Raw genomic sequence first — 12980 nt, 5'->3', positions numbered from 1 at the left:
TTGCCATTAAGTTTTCATTACAAGGCAAGCAGATATTTTTAAGTTTTGTAAAACAAACTGCTTGAGGGTAACCCATCAGTGGAAGGGAGCAGCAAGCCTGGGCCTCTACAGGCACTGGAAGCGCTGGAGAAGCAAGGTATAACTCACCGCAAGTCAGACTTTACCTCATTTTAACCTGTGTGGCAGAGTGCCAAGGAGATGTCAGTCGCCCAGGCTGAAAAGCTGTTTCGTTGCTTGCCCAGATTCCTCGCATTTCCCTGGCAGGGAAATGACATGCCTCTAAATCACACTGCCTTAGTTTCGTCCTTGATGGAGATATGATGTAGGGTATGCAGAACTGGCTTGCTAAGAGTGTGCTGGGAATACGTGCAGAGAGATGCGTCTCGGTGGCTGGTGACAGGATTCCTGTGGCTGTTTGTGTAGCCGTGTATATTTGTACAGCCTCTGTGTACAGAAAGGGTGAGTCTGAAGAGTGTATTGGGATCTTCAGGGATGAAAGGTGCTATATAAATGTAAATTAATATGGCTGAATCCAGGGTTTCAGGAGGAGGAAAATCGTCTGTATTCTTTACTGCAGAAGCAACCTTTCATAGCTAGAAGGTGATTGTCCTGAAACAACATATTCAAGCATTTCACACAAGTAGCAAAGAGAAAATCCATACTAAAAAATGACTTGCATACTGCATGTGGAGATGGCAGTCAGCAGGTATGAGAATCAGGGTGTGATTAAACTGTGAATGTAAAAATATGGAATCACAATTAATTTCCTTGGAAGGTAATGTGTAGCAGAGGACGGTACTATTTGATGCAGCAAATCCAGACTTTGATCTCAGGAAGAAACATTAATGTAGTAACAGTGACAAATGCTTTAATTTATCAATGTGGGACTGTAAAACCGTTCGGCTACCCAAAAGCCTTTGTACATCTCATTAACATCACACTCTCCTGACACTTAAGACAGATAAAAGAGGAGAATGGTGTAATTTCAGAGAGACCAAAGTAAAAGATTTTTCATAAATCCTCTGAATGACGGCATTCCAGCTTGCCATGCGTGACTGCCTTTTGCCAAGTGCAGTGGGTAAAGCAGACCAGTAGGGCAACTGCAGTCTTGGTGTCAGTGGAAGGGAAGGACCCAAGATATGGATGTGCAGAGTATTTTTTCCCCACCTTCATGTGGGCTTTCCACCCATGGGATTTCATAGAATCATAGAATATCCTGCATTGGAAGGGACCCATAAGGATCATCGAGACCAACTCCTGGCTCCACACAGGTCTGCCCCAAAACTCAGGCCATATGACTGAGAGCACAGTCCAAACGCTTCTTAAACTCTGACAGGCTCAGTGCCGTGACTGCGTCACTGGGGAGCCTGTTCCAGTGCGCGACCACCCTCTTGGTGAAGAACCTCTTCCTGATGTCCAGCCTGAACATCCCCTGCCTCAGCTTGACACCATTCCCTCGGGTCCTATCACTGGTGATTAAGGAGAATAGATCGGCACCTGCCCCTCCACTCCCCCTCGCGAGGAAGCTGTAGGCCGCGATGAGGTCTCCCCTCAGCCTCCTCTTCTCCAGGCTGAACAGGCCCAGTGACCTCAGCCGCTCCTCATACGTCTTCCCCTCTAGTCCCTTCACCATCCCTGTAGCCCTCCTCTGGACACGCTCCAACAGTTTTACATCCTTCTTGTACTGTGGTGCCCAGAACTGCACACAGTACTCAAGGTGAGGCTGTACCAGCGCAGAGCAGAGCGGGACAATCCTTTCCCGCAACCGACTGGCAGTGCCGTGCTTGATGCACCCCAGGGTACGGTTGGCCCTCCTGGCTGCCAGGGCACACTGCTGGCTCATGTTCAGCTTGCTATCAACCATAACCCCCAGATCCTTCTGCGCGGGGCTGCTTGCTAGTGTCTCATCCCCCAGTCTCTACGCAGAATTTCTGTAGAATTTCAATTCTGGCCCTCTTTTTCTGAATCCTCCTTGGCTCACCTACCACGTGGCACATGGAGGAACATGACCTGTCACTGGACTCAGAGCAAAGGGCAGATACTCCTCTTCCTTCTGCCTCCCTGCTCTCCCAGGGCATCCCACCCTGTTCCTCCTGGCTGCTCCTCTCGCAGCAGCACTCCCTGGGCTTGCAGTTAACCCAGCACGTTGCTGTTGTAACACAATCTGCAGGAACTGAGTTGGGAAACCTCAGAGCTCATTTTGTAATGAAGGCCAAAACTGGCCCATTTTCCCTGTCTTCAGGAACAGGTTTATTTAAGGCAATGGGGGATGAGAATGCTGAGGTGGGAAATTCATTTTGTGGCTGCCCCGGTAGCCCTCAGCCATGTCTGAAATAAAAAGCCTGATTTACCCACTTTCTCTCACCTGATGTTGACTTAAACCAGTGCCAAATGGCTTAAACCAGTGCTGTGGCTGACACACGGGTTGATTTTTATGAATGGCCAAATGCCTGCACGAGATATAGGGCATGAGCAGCAAGAAGAGCCAAGTGCTGTCTTTTAAGGGATTTTCAGCAAAATCCGTTGTCAGTGAGCAGGTATGAATTATCCTTCTGTTTGTCCTGATGACGAGTTACAAGTTTTACCTCATAGCTATTTGTCTCATTGCCCCGATTCAGAGCCTCTACGCAGCCGAGAGCAGCTCTGCCCTCCCCAAAGGGCGAAGCTGTCCCCGCTCAGCCTGCGAGCGCAGCCGCAGAGCATCCTCTTCATCCAAACAGGATCTGCAACTGGGGCTTTGATTTTAGTCATTTTTCATCTTGCTTTATATTATGACATTCAGAGAAAGCTTGCAAGATCAGAGGCTGGGATCAGACTTTCCTGGCAGCTGGCAGTGTTCTCTAAAAATAACTCTTTGAGCTGAAACTTCTCACAGAGCAGTGGTGTTTTGGTCAGGAAGTCTGGGGACAGCCTGTTGAAGTGGACATACAGAAATAAATGATCCAGTTTTGTGCTTCTGAAAAAAATAGATTAATTAGTTTTTATTTACATATATGGTTGCAAATCTCAGAAAAGCTACTGATTTCTAGTAAATTACATCCTTGGCATGCAACTTGCCCTCAGCAAGGAAAAAAATGCTCTAAGATCAGAAAAGTGTTTCTTGCTCAGCAGCCAGGGAAGTCTGCACTGCAGACAGTTGCTGCAAGTGCACGTTGCACATCGTCTTCAGAGGGTCAGACACACTCAGGAGATACCTGCCCAGTGGATGGTGGGGACAGGGAGGCTGCATGCTCGTGTGTGTGTTTTCCCACATGCCAGATCCGTCTGAAGCAGATTCATCTGCAGTCCTCCTGGTTTCAGCAGCTCAGACAGTTTCAAGTCAGTGTTTGTCACCTGCATCCTACCAATAGCCCAGGTCCTCTTGCAGAATACTGCAGAGGCAGTTATCCCATTGAAAGACTGAAGCTGTTCGCCACATGTCTTAAAATGGGGAAGAGTCTGCCCAGACTGAAAGACAAGCAGGATTTTGTGAGATTTCTTTAATCTTTGCTGCCTCTCCTCCTTGCCCCAGGGGCACTTCTTCCTCAGCCTCCCGCTGCCCGGGCTGATAGGAAGCCGTGGCTTCAGGCCCGTGTGCGCACACTGCCTGCGAGTGGGGCTGCTCGGGGCGGGGAGCAGGGACGGTGTGCGGGCAGCAGGCGCTCTGCATCCTGCAGGGATGAAGAGATGGAGGGCAGCGGGAGAGAAAATGGCAAGAACGTTTTTCATCTTTACTGCTGTCCTAGCTTTTAAGGCAAAGTCACCCTGACGAACTCCAGGCTCCGACACCAAGATCTAAAGCTTTTAATGCTGTGGTTCCTGCCACCAACCTGGCCCCACGCTGACAGCAGCGGAAGCTCTGCCATCTGCACAGCGGCTGCGGGAGGGGGCCGGGGCACGCAGGCAGCTGGGGCTGCTCTCAGCAGCCCTCATGGGGCAGCCAGGACAGGGATGGATGTGCTCGGTACAGGGCTCGGGTGTAACTGCTGTGCCATGATGGGCGGGTGTGTTGGGGCGACATCTTTGTGACCACATTCGGGCTGCGTGTTTCTGTAGCTAGTCTGTTAGCCCCAAGTGCAGGTTTTCCCTTCAGTTACAAAACAGGAATTCATTTTTCATGGTCTGCATGAAGTGGCAGCTACCAAAACAACAGCAGCCACAAAATCCCTGATGAAGGGCACACAGAGTAAGGAGATCCCCCAGCGATGCATGCCTTCACTGCCTGCTGGGGCAAGACAGACCAAATACCCCCGTTTTGTTTAGTATTCTTTTCTTTCATTGTGTGATTGGCACCTATCCAAAACCAGCATTTGCTGCGACACGGAGCTTCCTTTGAACAGGTGAAGGCCTTGTGCTGGGTGGCTTGGCTGCCAGCTGCTGCTCCGGGACCCCACGCTTAGTTCGAGCAATCGTCAAGTTCAGCGATGAGAGCATGAATATGTGCCCCTGTGACATATGGGGTGCAGGTGCACTGAGATAAGGCTCGAGGGGAAGCAAAGCTGAGAGATAACCCCTTATAAAACTAAGGCAGAAAGTCTTTGGAGAGATGCACCCTGATAAACAGGAGTATCCTGTCTGCTTTTGTTATTTGTTGCTCTCATTACAATATGGCCCAGATGTCTAAGTCTTAGGTCAGGACTTCTGCACAAAGTGCCATGGGGCCAGCTAGCAGAGGTGATCTCGTTTTCGGTGGGGCACCCCAAATTGCAGGGAGGCTGCATATGGGTCATTACTGGCCTCCTGCATCTCAACGTGGCAGCAGGGGCTGCACCAAGGGCAGGGAGGAGAGCTGCTCCACGCGTCAGAAGATGTCCAGAGGCCTGGACACCTCAACTTCCCCTTGGAGACCTGGACACCCTACAAATGTTGGGTCAGAGTGTGGAAAAAGCGAAGAAATAATGTTCATAGAATCACAGAATCACTAAGGTTGGAAAAGACCTCCAAGACCATCTGGTCCAACCACCCCCCTACCACCAATGTCACCCACTGAACCATGTCCCCAAGCACCACGTCCAACCTTTCCTTGAACACCCCCAGGGACGGTGACACCACCACCTCCCTGGGCAACCCGTCCCAACGCCTGACTGCTCTTTCTGAGAAGAAATGTCTCCTCATTTCCAACCTGAACCTCCCCTGGCACAGCTTGAGGCCATTCCCTCTGGTCCTATCACTGGTTATCTGTGAGAAGAGGCCAACCCCCAGCTCCCCACAGCTTCCTTTCAGGCAGTTGCAGAGAGCAATGAGGTCTCCCCTGAGCCTCCTCTTCTCCAGACCAAACACCCCCAGTTCCCTCAGCCACTCCTCACAGGACTTGTGTCCCAGGCCCTTCAGCAGCTTATTTAAATCATCAGTTTTAAGAGTTGTTTGCATTTCTTTTCCTAAGAAGATGTTCTTAAAGAAGGCTATTTTTCCTTCAAGGTTGAAACAAAATATGATGATTTTCTTTACTAATTATAAGCTTTTTCACTAAATCCTGTATTTGATTTTACTGATGGAAGTCGTCTATCAGTACATTTTTATTTAAGCAATACTGTGTCTCACCATACATTTTAGTCTCCTTTTTTAAACTTTAATGTTAGTATAAGGTAAATGGCAGATTTTCTATTTACCATATGAGTAATTTTTAAACACATGGTGGGTCAAGCTACGCTTGGAACGAAATTGAATTCCAATTAAAAAGGCCCAAGAATAGAATTTTTGGAAGTGTTTTTAATCGTTAAATGGGTGTGCTGGATGCATATGGAAAATAATGATTATCTGAATATGCTTTACATTTCCAACAAGTCAATAATTTAACAAAGACAATATGGTCATCCCTGGTATTCCTGTCCTTTAAGGCTGTGGCCATTGTTCGTACCTTGGGTTTTTCATAGGCTGGAAGGACATAGTTGGTTTCTGCCTTTGAACTTACAGTTGCTTTTTGGGTGAACTAGCCATAAAATTGATCAGAATAAAAATGAAGTGAAGAATATAATCTCTTTTCCCACAGATATGAAATCACTTTGCTAAAACAGCTTGAGTGCAGTGAATTCCTGTCCCTTGTGCACAGTGACACATCTCCATCCTTTCAGTGGCTTATCTTTATTCAGAGCATCGGCAGCAAGTACATACAACCATAAATAATACTTTGTTTCACCTAAAGGCTTTCACTTTTTTAATAAAGTTACATATTTATAAAAATTGCCCTCCCCTTGATCCTGAAAAGACAATAAAGCCCAGTTGGCTTACTGTTTGTAAATAAATGTTCTGAGAATGTTGTCCCGTGGTGGAGCATCAGCAAGTGGCAATATTTATTATTTCCTTTTCGCTGAGCGGTATCCCACCTCTTGCTCTGGGGCTGTTCATTTCTTTCATGGCAGAGGTGTGTTTTTGTGTTATGGCACTCAGCGGCAGGATACCATTGTGCAGAGACTGTCTTAGCCCCAAGGAGCCATTAGATGCCAAAGTAAATTCGCTCTCCAGCTGACGTACTGCTTTGTAGAGCCAGAAGCTCTCTCCTGGGACCTGCTTTCACCAGGGGAGGTATCATTCCCTTCAGAGAGATCATCTGTTGCTCTCCTGGGATTTAATAAGCCTCCTCTGTTCAGACTGCAGTACCTGCACCTATAGACAGCTCTGCAGGTCTTAGTAAGACGCTGTTCATCCAGTAGTTCAGCCTTGGACCTTAAAAGATGAAGGGGGATGAGACGGAACCCTGCGGGATCTTCACGTGGGGTGCAGGCAGAGGAGAGCAGCAGGGCCCGTGGGTGCTGGCATCACCAGAGGGGACAGAGGTGGCATGCAGCTTGTCCCAGCCAGGTACAAACAATTGACAGTGCCTGCCCCTGCCCACGGGATGCAGCCACTTTTAGCAGGAACCCGGAGCAGGGGGGGAGGACTGCCTAGGCTGCACGCTGATAAATCACATCCTAGCCAAGGAGGGGAAGCAGCTCCTGGGAGGGGGATTCATTTCCTGCCTTTTGACTGTCAGGGGTCTGGATAAAGATATTGCAGTTTTCCACAACGAGAATCATTTTAGATCAAAAATTATTCCTTTTTTTTTTCCATACTGTCATTGCAAACCACTGATTTTTGAGTTTTCTGCAAAGGAGCTGGTCAGCGATTGTGCTAAAAGTTCGTGCTCCTCCAGACCCAGCAGCAGTTCAGAGGATGGAAAATGCCACAGGCAGCCTTGGCAGATCTGGCTGTATTCAGGAAGAGGAGGACTGAAATCCCTGTGGCTGGGAAGCCTGTGGTACTTTAGATGCCTCTGCCTGTGAACATCTTGCACTATAGGCTGAAATAAGCTGCTACACTTCGGGGACCGGTTCTGTACTCAGTCCTCCTGCCCAGACCTCTGCCTTTCCCCACTGAGGTGAGGGTTGCCTCTAAGGCAGTCTCCCATGTTTCCCTGGAGAACCCTCCTCCCTGGGTGGTTGGTAACTGGGATTGCAAGGCTTAAAATGTTTCAGATGTAAGTCCCAGTCAGCCAGATCCCTCTGCAAACCCAGAAGCCTCATGTCCCTTTCCCAGAACGATTTCATAGAGCTCCACAGAAACGGGCCATGCTTGCCTGAGTCAGCAGCCCGCCAGCAGGTGCCTTCGTGCTTTAACCAGCCTGGCTCAGCCGCTGCTGCAGACCCACCAACACATCTCAGAGCCCGCTGCTCTCTTCCAGCACTGCTGCCTGTAAAGCTAGGGAGAGAGTCGTGCAAGAAAGTCGGGATTTGTTTGGGCAGATTCAGACTGAGCTGCATGGGTTGCACACAATGTTGAACGTATGACCTTATGTTTTTCAGGTGTTGCTTTCCAGTATTTCTATCCAGTATTATATTTAAATCACAAGCCTTCAGAGATAAAAACCCGTAGGTGTTCTGGATATAATAGAAATAGCGCAGGCAGACAGGTACTTGTCTCCCATATGTATCTGGTGGTTAAAATCAATTGAATAAGGTTCTCAAAGGATTGAAAATTGTACCAGCTGGAAATCACTGTGTCAGGTGGAAGGAGAAGGGAGTGTGTTGAATAGGCAGCAGTGGCTTGCAGGATTTCTCTCCAGAGGGAGAGGAGCGTGACAGCCAGCCATCTAAACTCATCAATCTTCCATTCGTTTTAGTGTCTGTACACAGGAGGGCACTAGACAGGAACCCCAAAGCCTGCATCCTCCCAGGTGGCTGCAGGTCCTGTCCTCTGCGCTGGTTTCCCCATGGACTGTGCTGCCTGCTGGAGCTGGGAGTCACCATTGCTGCTCGCGGGAGGTGCCATGATGCTGGCTGCGGAGTAGCTGGGACTGACTCCTCCCCAATGAGCTGCCTCCGTTTGGGTTGCGCTAGCCTTCATTTCTTTCTGTTTTTTTTTTTTGAGTTTGCAGAATGGCCATTTGGCTGCTGGGCTGGCCTTGCTTCTGTCCTGAGTAGGGAAGAAGCTAGGCAGTCTGTCTGTCCTCAGGCTCAGCACCAGCTCTGGTTCACTGGAGCGCAAAGGGCACAGCTTTGGCACCAGTCTTTATCTTCTGCGTCCCTTGCCCTGTGCTGAGCTGATCGCAGCGAGGAAAAGCAGGAGGGTCACTACCTGCAGGGTCATCTCTGCCCTGCTGCTGCACCCCAGCCCGGCTGTTTGCTTTGGGATCCCTGAAAGAGGTTTTGGAAGCATGGTTGATGCATCTTGAGTGATGGACTTGGTGAGGCTTAAAACTCACCGTGCTCCATGGACTGATTGTCGTGCATTTGTGTAAGGGAGATAATGACTGAAGAGATTATACAATTCATTAGACTTCGAAAGAATCATATTTGTCAGCCCTGCAGCTGTTTCTTACAGAGTTTTATTCTAAAAGATGGGAAACCTTGGTTCATTTAACACACACCGAGGTGCTAATTATATCAGGGCTGGCACAAATATGCACAAGGCAGCTGCTGACCATGTGAAGGAGGGAGCAGGGTCTGCCCCTGCGCAGGTGAGCTGGCTGCTTACAGCCCCGTGCACACAGCAGCCAGGCCCCAGTTTCCAGCTTGCACACCTGGAAACGGAAACCACAGCACCCCCCTGCTTTTTTTGATCACAGTGCTCAAGAGCCCTTCCTTGGAAAGGCTAAAAATGAAATGCTTCCCAGCATGTGGTTGCCACGTTGCAGACAGCCCCAGTCATGGAGCCGGGCAGCTCCCCTGTGACTGCAGACCCGTCCTCCAGGTGCCCTTCGTGGTATAGAAGCGAAGGCAGTGGTTGCGTAGCGTGCTGCTGGGCTCTGCTCCTGGCACACCAGGCAGCACCTGCTCCCCTGCTCACCGTTTCTTTGTAGCTGCTGTTTTTCATGCTGACAACCTTATCCCAGCAGTACAATTCAGACTGAGGGGTTTGGAGTAATTTGAGTGGCTCTGAACAACCACCTCCATTTCCCAGTGCACACAGCCTGATCTGTGAATTGAAGAGCTGACCCGATTTCTCTTAAATATTACTCCAGAATGTTGTTGTTTTTTTTTGTAGCTGGCAAGAAAGAACTTCCCTTGCTTCCATGGGTTGCCTTTAAAATACCCATCAGGAAGGTAGGAAGGGGTGCCACACACTCAGCTGCCCATGGAGCCGCCTGCCTTCAGCCCGAGGCCTCCTTCTACAAGGGACAGGGAGCAGAGCCCGGTCTGATCCCAGCCCCATGTCAGGAGCTTTTCTTGTGGTTTGTAAAACTACAGGTCACTGGGTGAGTTTTAAAAACATGTAGTGAACAAGAACAGCGGTAAATTGTAGTCTTGCTGTGGAGGCATCCAGCTCTAGGTGCATTCTCCCACTGGCTCTCAGGACATGCACCTGCCTCAGGTTTAGAAAGCTGCCTCTAACTTGCTGGCTTTAAAGCATCGGTTGGTTTGGGAACCCAAGCTGCCCGATGTTGCTGGGTTTAATTGGTGTTTCTGGAGGTTAAAATGGCCATTCAGACAGTTAGATATTCTACCTGGAAAAATACACCTGTGTGTTAGTCCAGGCACCTTTTGTCGTATATTTGACATTTTGGTATTTTGTATTCTCCTCAACCGTCCCCACGTCGTGTCAGAACAACAGCTAGGTGCTGCAGGTCCACGTGCCTGTGTGTGTACCTCAGATCTGTGCTGCTCCTCTGCGGAGAGAGCCAGGAGGGGACACGACAGGCTGGGACCTGATCCAGCGCGGTGAGCACCGACAGCACCACTCTCCGCAGGGAGCTCCCTGGGGCAAAATGTTTCAAGGGGAGAGGGCCAAGAGAGCTACACCTCCGCCAGAGGCGTTATGGACTGGCTTGGTCTTCTCCTTCCATCAGTCAACCTGCCTGCACCCACTGGATTTATCACGCAGGCCTCTCCATCCCCAGATCTCTCCCCCCCACCTGACCCTGCCTCCCTCAGGAAGCAAGGCACAGATGGCTCCCAGCAGCCTGGGGCTGAACATGCAATGGGAGAGGGGGGTAGGAAAATAGCAGCAAGAGCTGCGCTTCATTTATTGGTGTTAAATGCCTTTCAGATGTACTTAAAGGCCCCTGAAGTCCAAGGAGTCCCATCACATTGCAGCTCAACTGCAGGTTCTCATTTGCTTCTAAGTCAGACTTCAAAAGGAGAAAGGATTTGGGTGGGGATTTTTTTTGTTTGTTTTTTTCTTTTTTTTTTCTCTTGATTGAAGCCAACATTTCAAAAGCATCTGCAGCTTGGCCACAGGTTCTGGGTGCTGAAGGAGCTGCCTACCTCCTCACAGGCGCACAAGGAGCTTTACCACGGGCTGCAGGAGCAGCAGAGCTGGGCTCACCCCTTGCAGCTAGCCAGAGCTAGGCCTGCTCTGCTCGTGCTGGGGGGGTAGCAGTGTGACGCTGCCGCTGCTGAAGTGGCCTTCCAGGTGCCTGCAGCTTCCTTCAGCCTTTCTCCAGAACTCAGAAAGCTGGGGAGTGGGAAGGAGGATCAGTACTCGATCCAAAAAACCCTAAAACCCCTGGATGTGCTTGTCCCAGCACCAGCACCTCGCTGTCACTGGTGCCCGGGGCCATCCGCTCTGCATCCCAAACTTAGTTCTTTGGTCTTTCCAGGCACCTTTACAGAAAATAATTGGCTTGAATAAAGAAATGAATAAACAATATTTCTTGAATAAAGAAACGTTTTTTGGTGTAACAGCTTTTAGCTAAAAAAGAAAGACTGCTCATGGCAATGCATTAATATTTAAGGCTTCTATCATTACTTTCACAGGCCCTTCTGTGAGGGTGTTACCCTCAAATATTTTCCAAGCCATAGGCATTAAGGTAACAGCAGAAAACATGGCTTTTCTTTGCATCTCTCTGTTCTTCGCTGTGACCTGTCCTATGAGGCTCCAGTTACGAAGGGTGAAAAAAAACTTCCACTGTGATAGTTTTAGAGCAGTCCAGTTCCATGCCAGGAGGAATTGCACCTTGCTTTCACACCCCGTGTGGCTTGCACCAAACCTTACACTGAGATATCTACAAACCCGTGGATGTTGTTTGGAAAATGAACATATAACCTGTGTGGGTGATTCACTGGGAAAAGGACAGATGATTGTGGGGTTCCAAGAGGAGTATCCCATGGCTCTGTAAAACATGCTTTTAGTATCTATGAGCATGTGTATTTGTGCAAAGATGGGTGACTTGGATTGAACATGAAAAACACAAGTTTGAGCTGTTCTTTAAAGGCTCAGAGGAAGGATAAGAAGGCTTTTTTCTATTCTCTGGAAAAATCTAGCCCATTTCAGCCGGAGTGCTTCCCCATTGCTGCACATCCCAAGGAGACCAAGGCCTTGGCAGATCCAAGAGCTGTCTGCACTCAGGTGTTTTCGGTCCCTCCGGTGTTGGTGTAGGAGAGCCTCACGTGGTTGAGCTCTTTCTCCCATTCTGCAAGTAGTTTCACCTCACCTGCGTCTTCCCTTCAGAAAGTTTATTCTGAATATATGTTTTAGGTAATAGTAAGGACAGCTTAGTACTCCTTGAGCATGTCTCAGTGCCAGGAGACAGAGTAGGTGACTGCTCGTCCCTCAGCTCCCTGCATTTCTGTGATTCTCTGCCTTGGAAGCATATTAGTAAACTACCTGGCAGGGGCCTTTTTGGTCAGGAGCCTTCCAGGCCGAATGTTTTCTAAACTGTCTGTTGTGGTTGCAGGGAACCCAGCCTGGGACTAATCCCCCAGCCTATCCTCTCAACAAATTGCTTGCAAAAGTCATTAATTTTACTGTAATTGATTTAAACATTGCTCAGGAGGAGGAAAAATGAGGGAAACAAATGCCACTTTGAATGCTGAGAATTATGTGTTCTCAATTTTCTGTCGTATTATCTCCACATGTGCTCATTCCCTGCTGGCTCTTCTGCAAACGCCGGTGCCGAATAGTCGCACGGTGAGTCCCAGCTCAGCAGCTGTGCTGTGCAGTGGTGCCACAAGCCATGCAAACCTGCGAGCTCCGCTCCCACCCCAGACGTGATACAAGGGAGTCTGTGGAGATTTTTTGCTCTGGCAAAGTGCTTGCCTCCAGCAATTCACATCTGCTTGGGTGGCTCCATCTACCACGCATGGGCACATCAGGCTTTGGAAAGTAGCCATGGAAAAGCACAGAGCTCAGCTCTCAATGCGAGCCGCAGTCACAGGATAATACCTGATGACAAGCTCCTTGAAATGTCAGTGCCGATGGTGAAACGGTGCTTTTTATGAAGCAGCCACCTGTTCCCGTTGCATTAGCTCATTGCTACTCAAATCAACTACTGTATCCCCAGCTGTAAAGTAGCTTTAATTAAAATGAGTCATTGCTCAATACCAAGTTGTCCCCCATTTTGGGTATTTCTTAGAAATTATATTATTTTTTCGTTATCACTTCATCACTGGGCTTAGGTTTTCAGGGACCGCACCCACTGATGTCATTGGGATCAGAATACAGTATACAGATTTTAACTGAGCAATGACATAGAAAAAATGTATTTTTAAGTTGGGCTTAGCTTTGTTTGGCATATTTATTTATATCTCTGACAACTGAATGAGGAGTGCCCTGGCTCCAAGCCATATCTCTCAGTAATGTTCTTT

The 12980-nt window shown here is 48.9% G+C and overlaps 1 protein-coding gene across 3 annotated transcripts in view; it reads left to right on the top strand.

Annotated features, from left to right (window-relative positions):
* The window catches only part of GPC1 (glypican 1), a 225237-nt gene that overhangs the window by 196212 nt on the left and 16045 nt on the right, over nt 1-12980 (top strand). The window lies entirely within an intron of this gene.

Source organism: Anser cygnoides, chromosome 9 (assembly GCF_040182565.1).
Source record: "Anser cygnoides isolate HZ-2024a breed goose chromosome 9, Taihu_goose_T2T_genome, whole genome shotgun sequence".
NCBI lineage: Eukaryota > Metazoa > Chordata > Aves > Anseriformes > Anatidae > Anser > Anser cygnoides.
The sequence above is the reverse complement of the archived record's forward strand: the minus strand, read 5'-3'. Positions and strand labels throughout refer to the sequence as shown.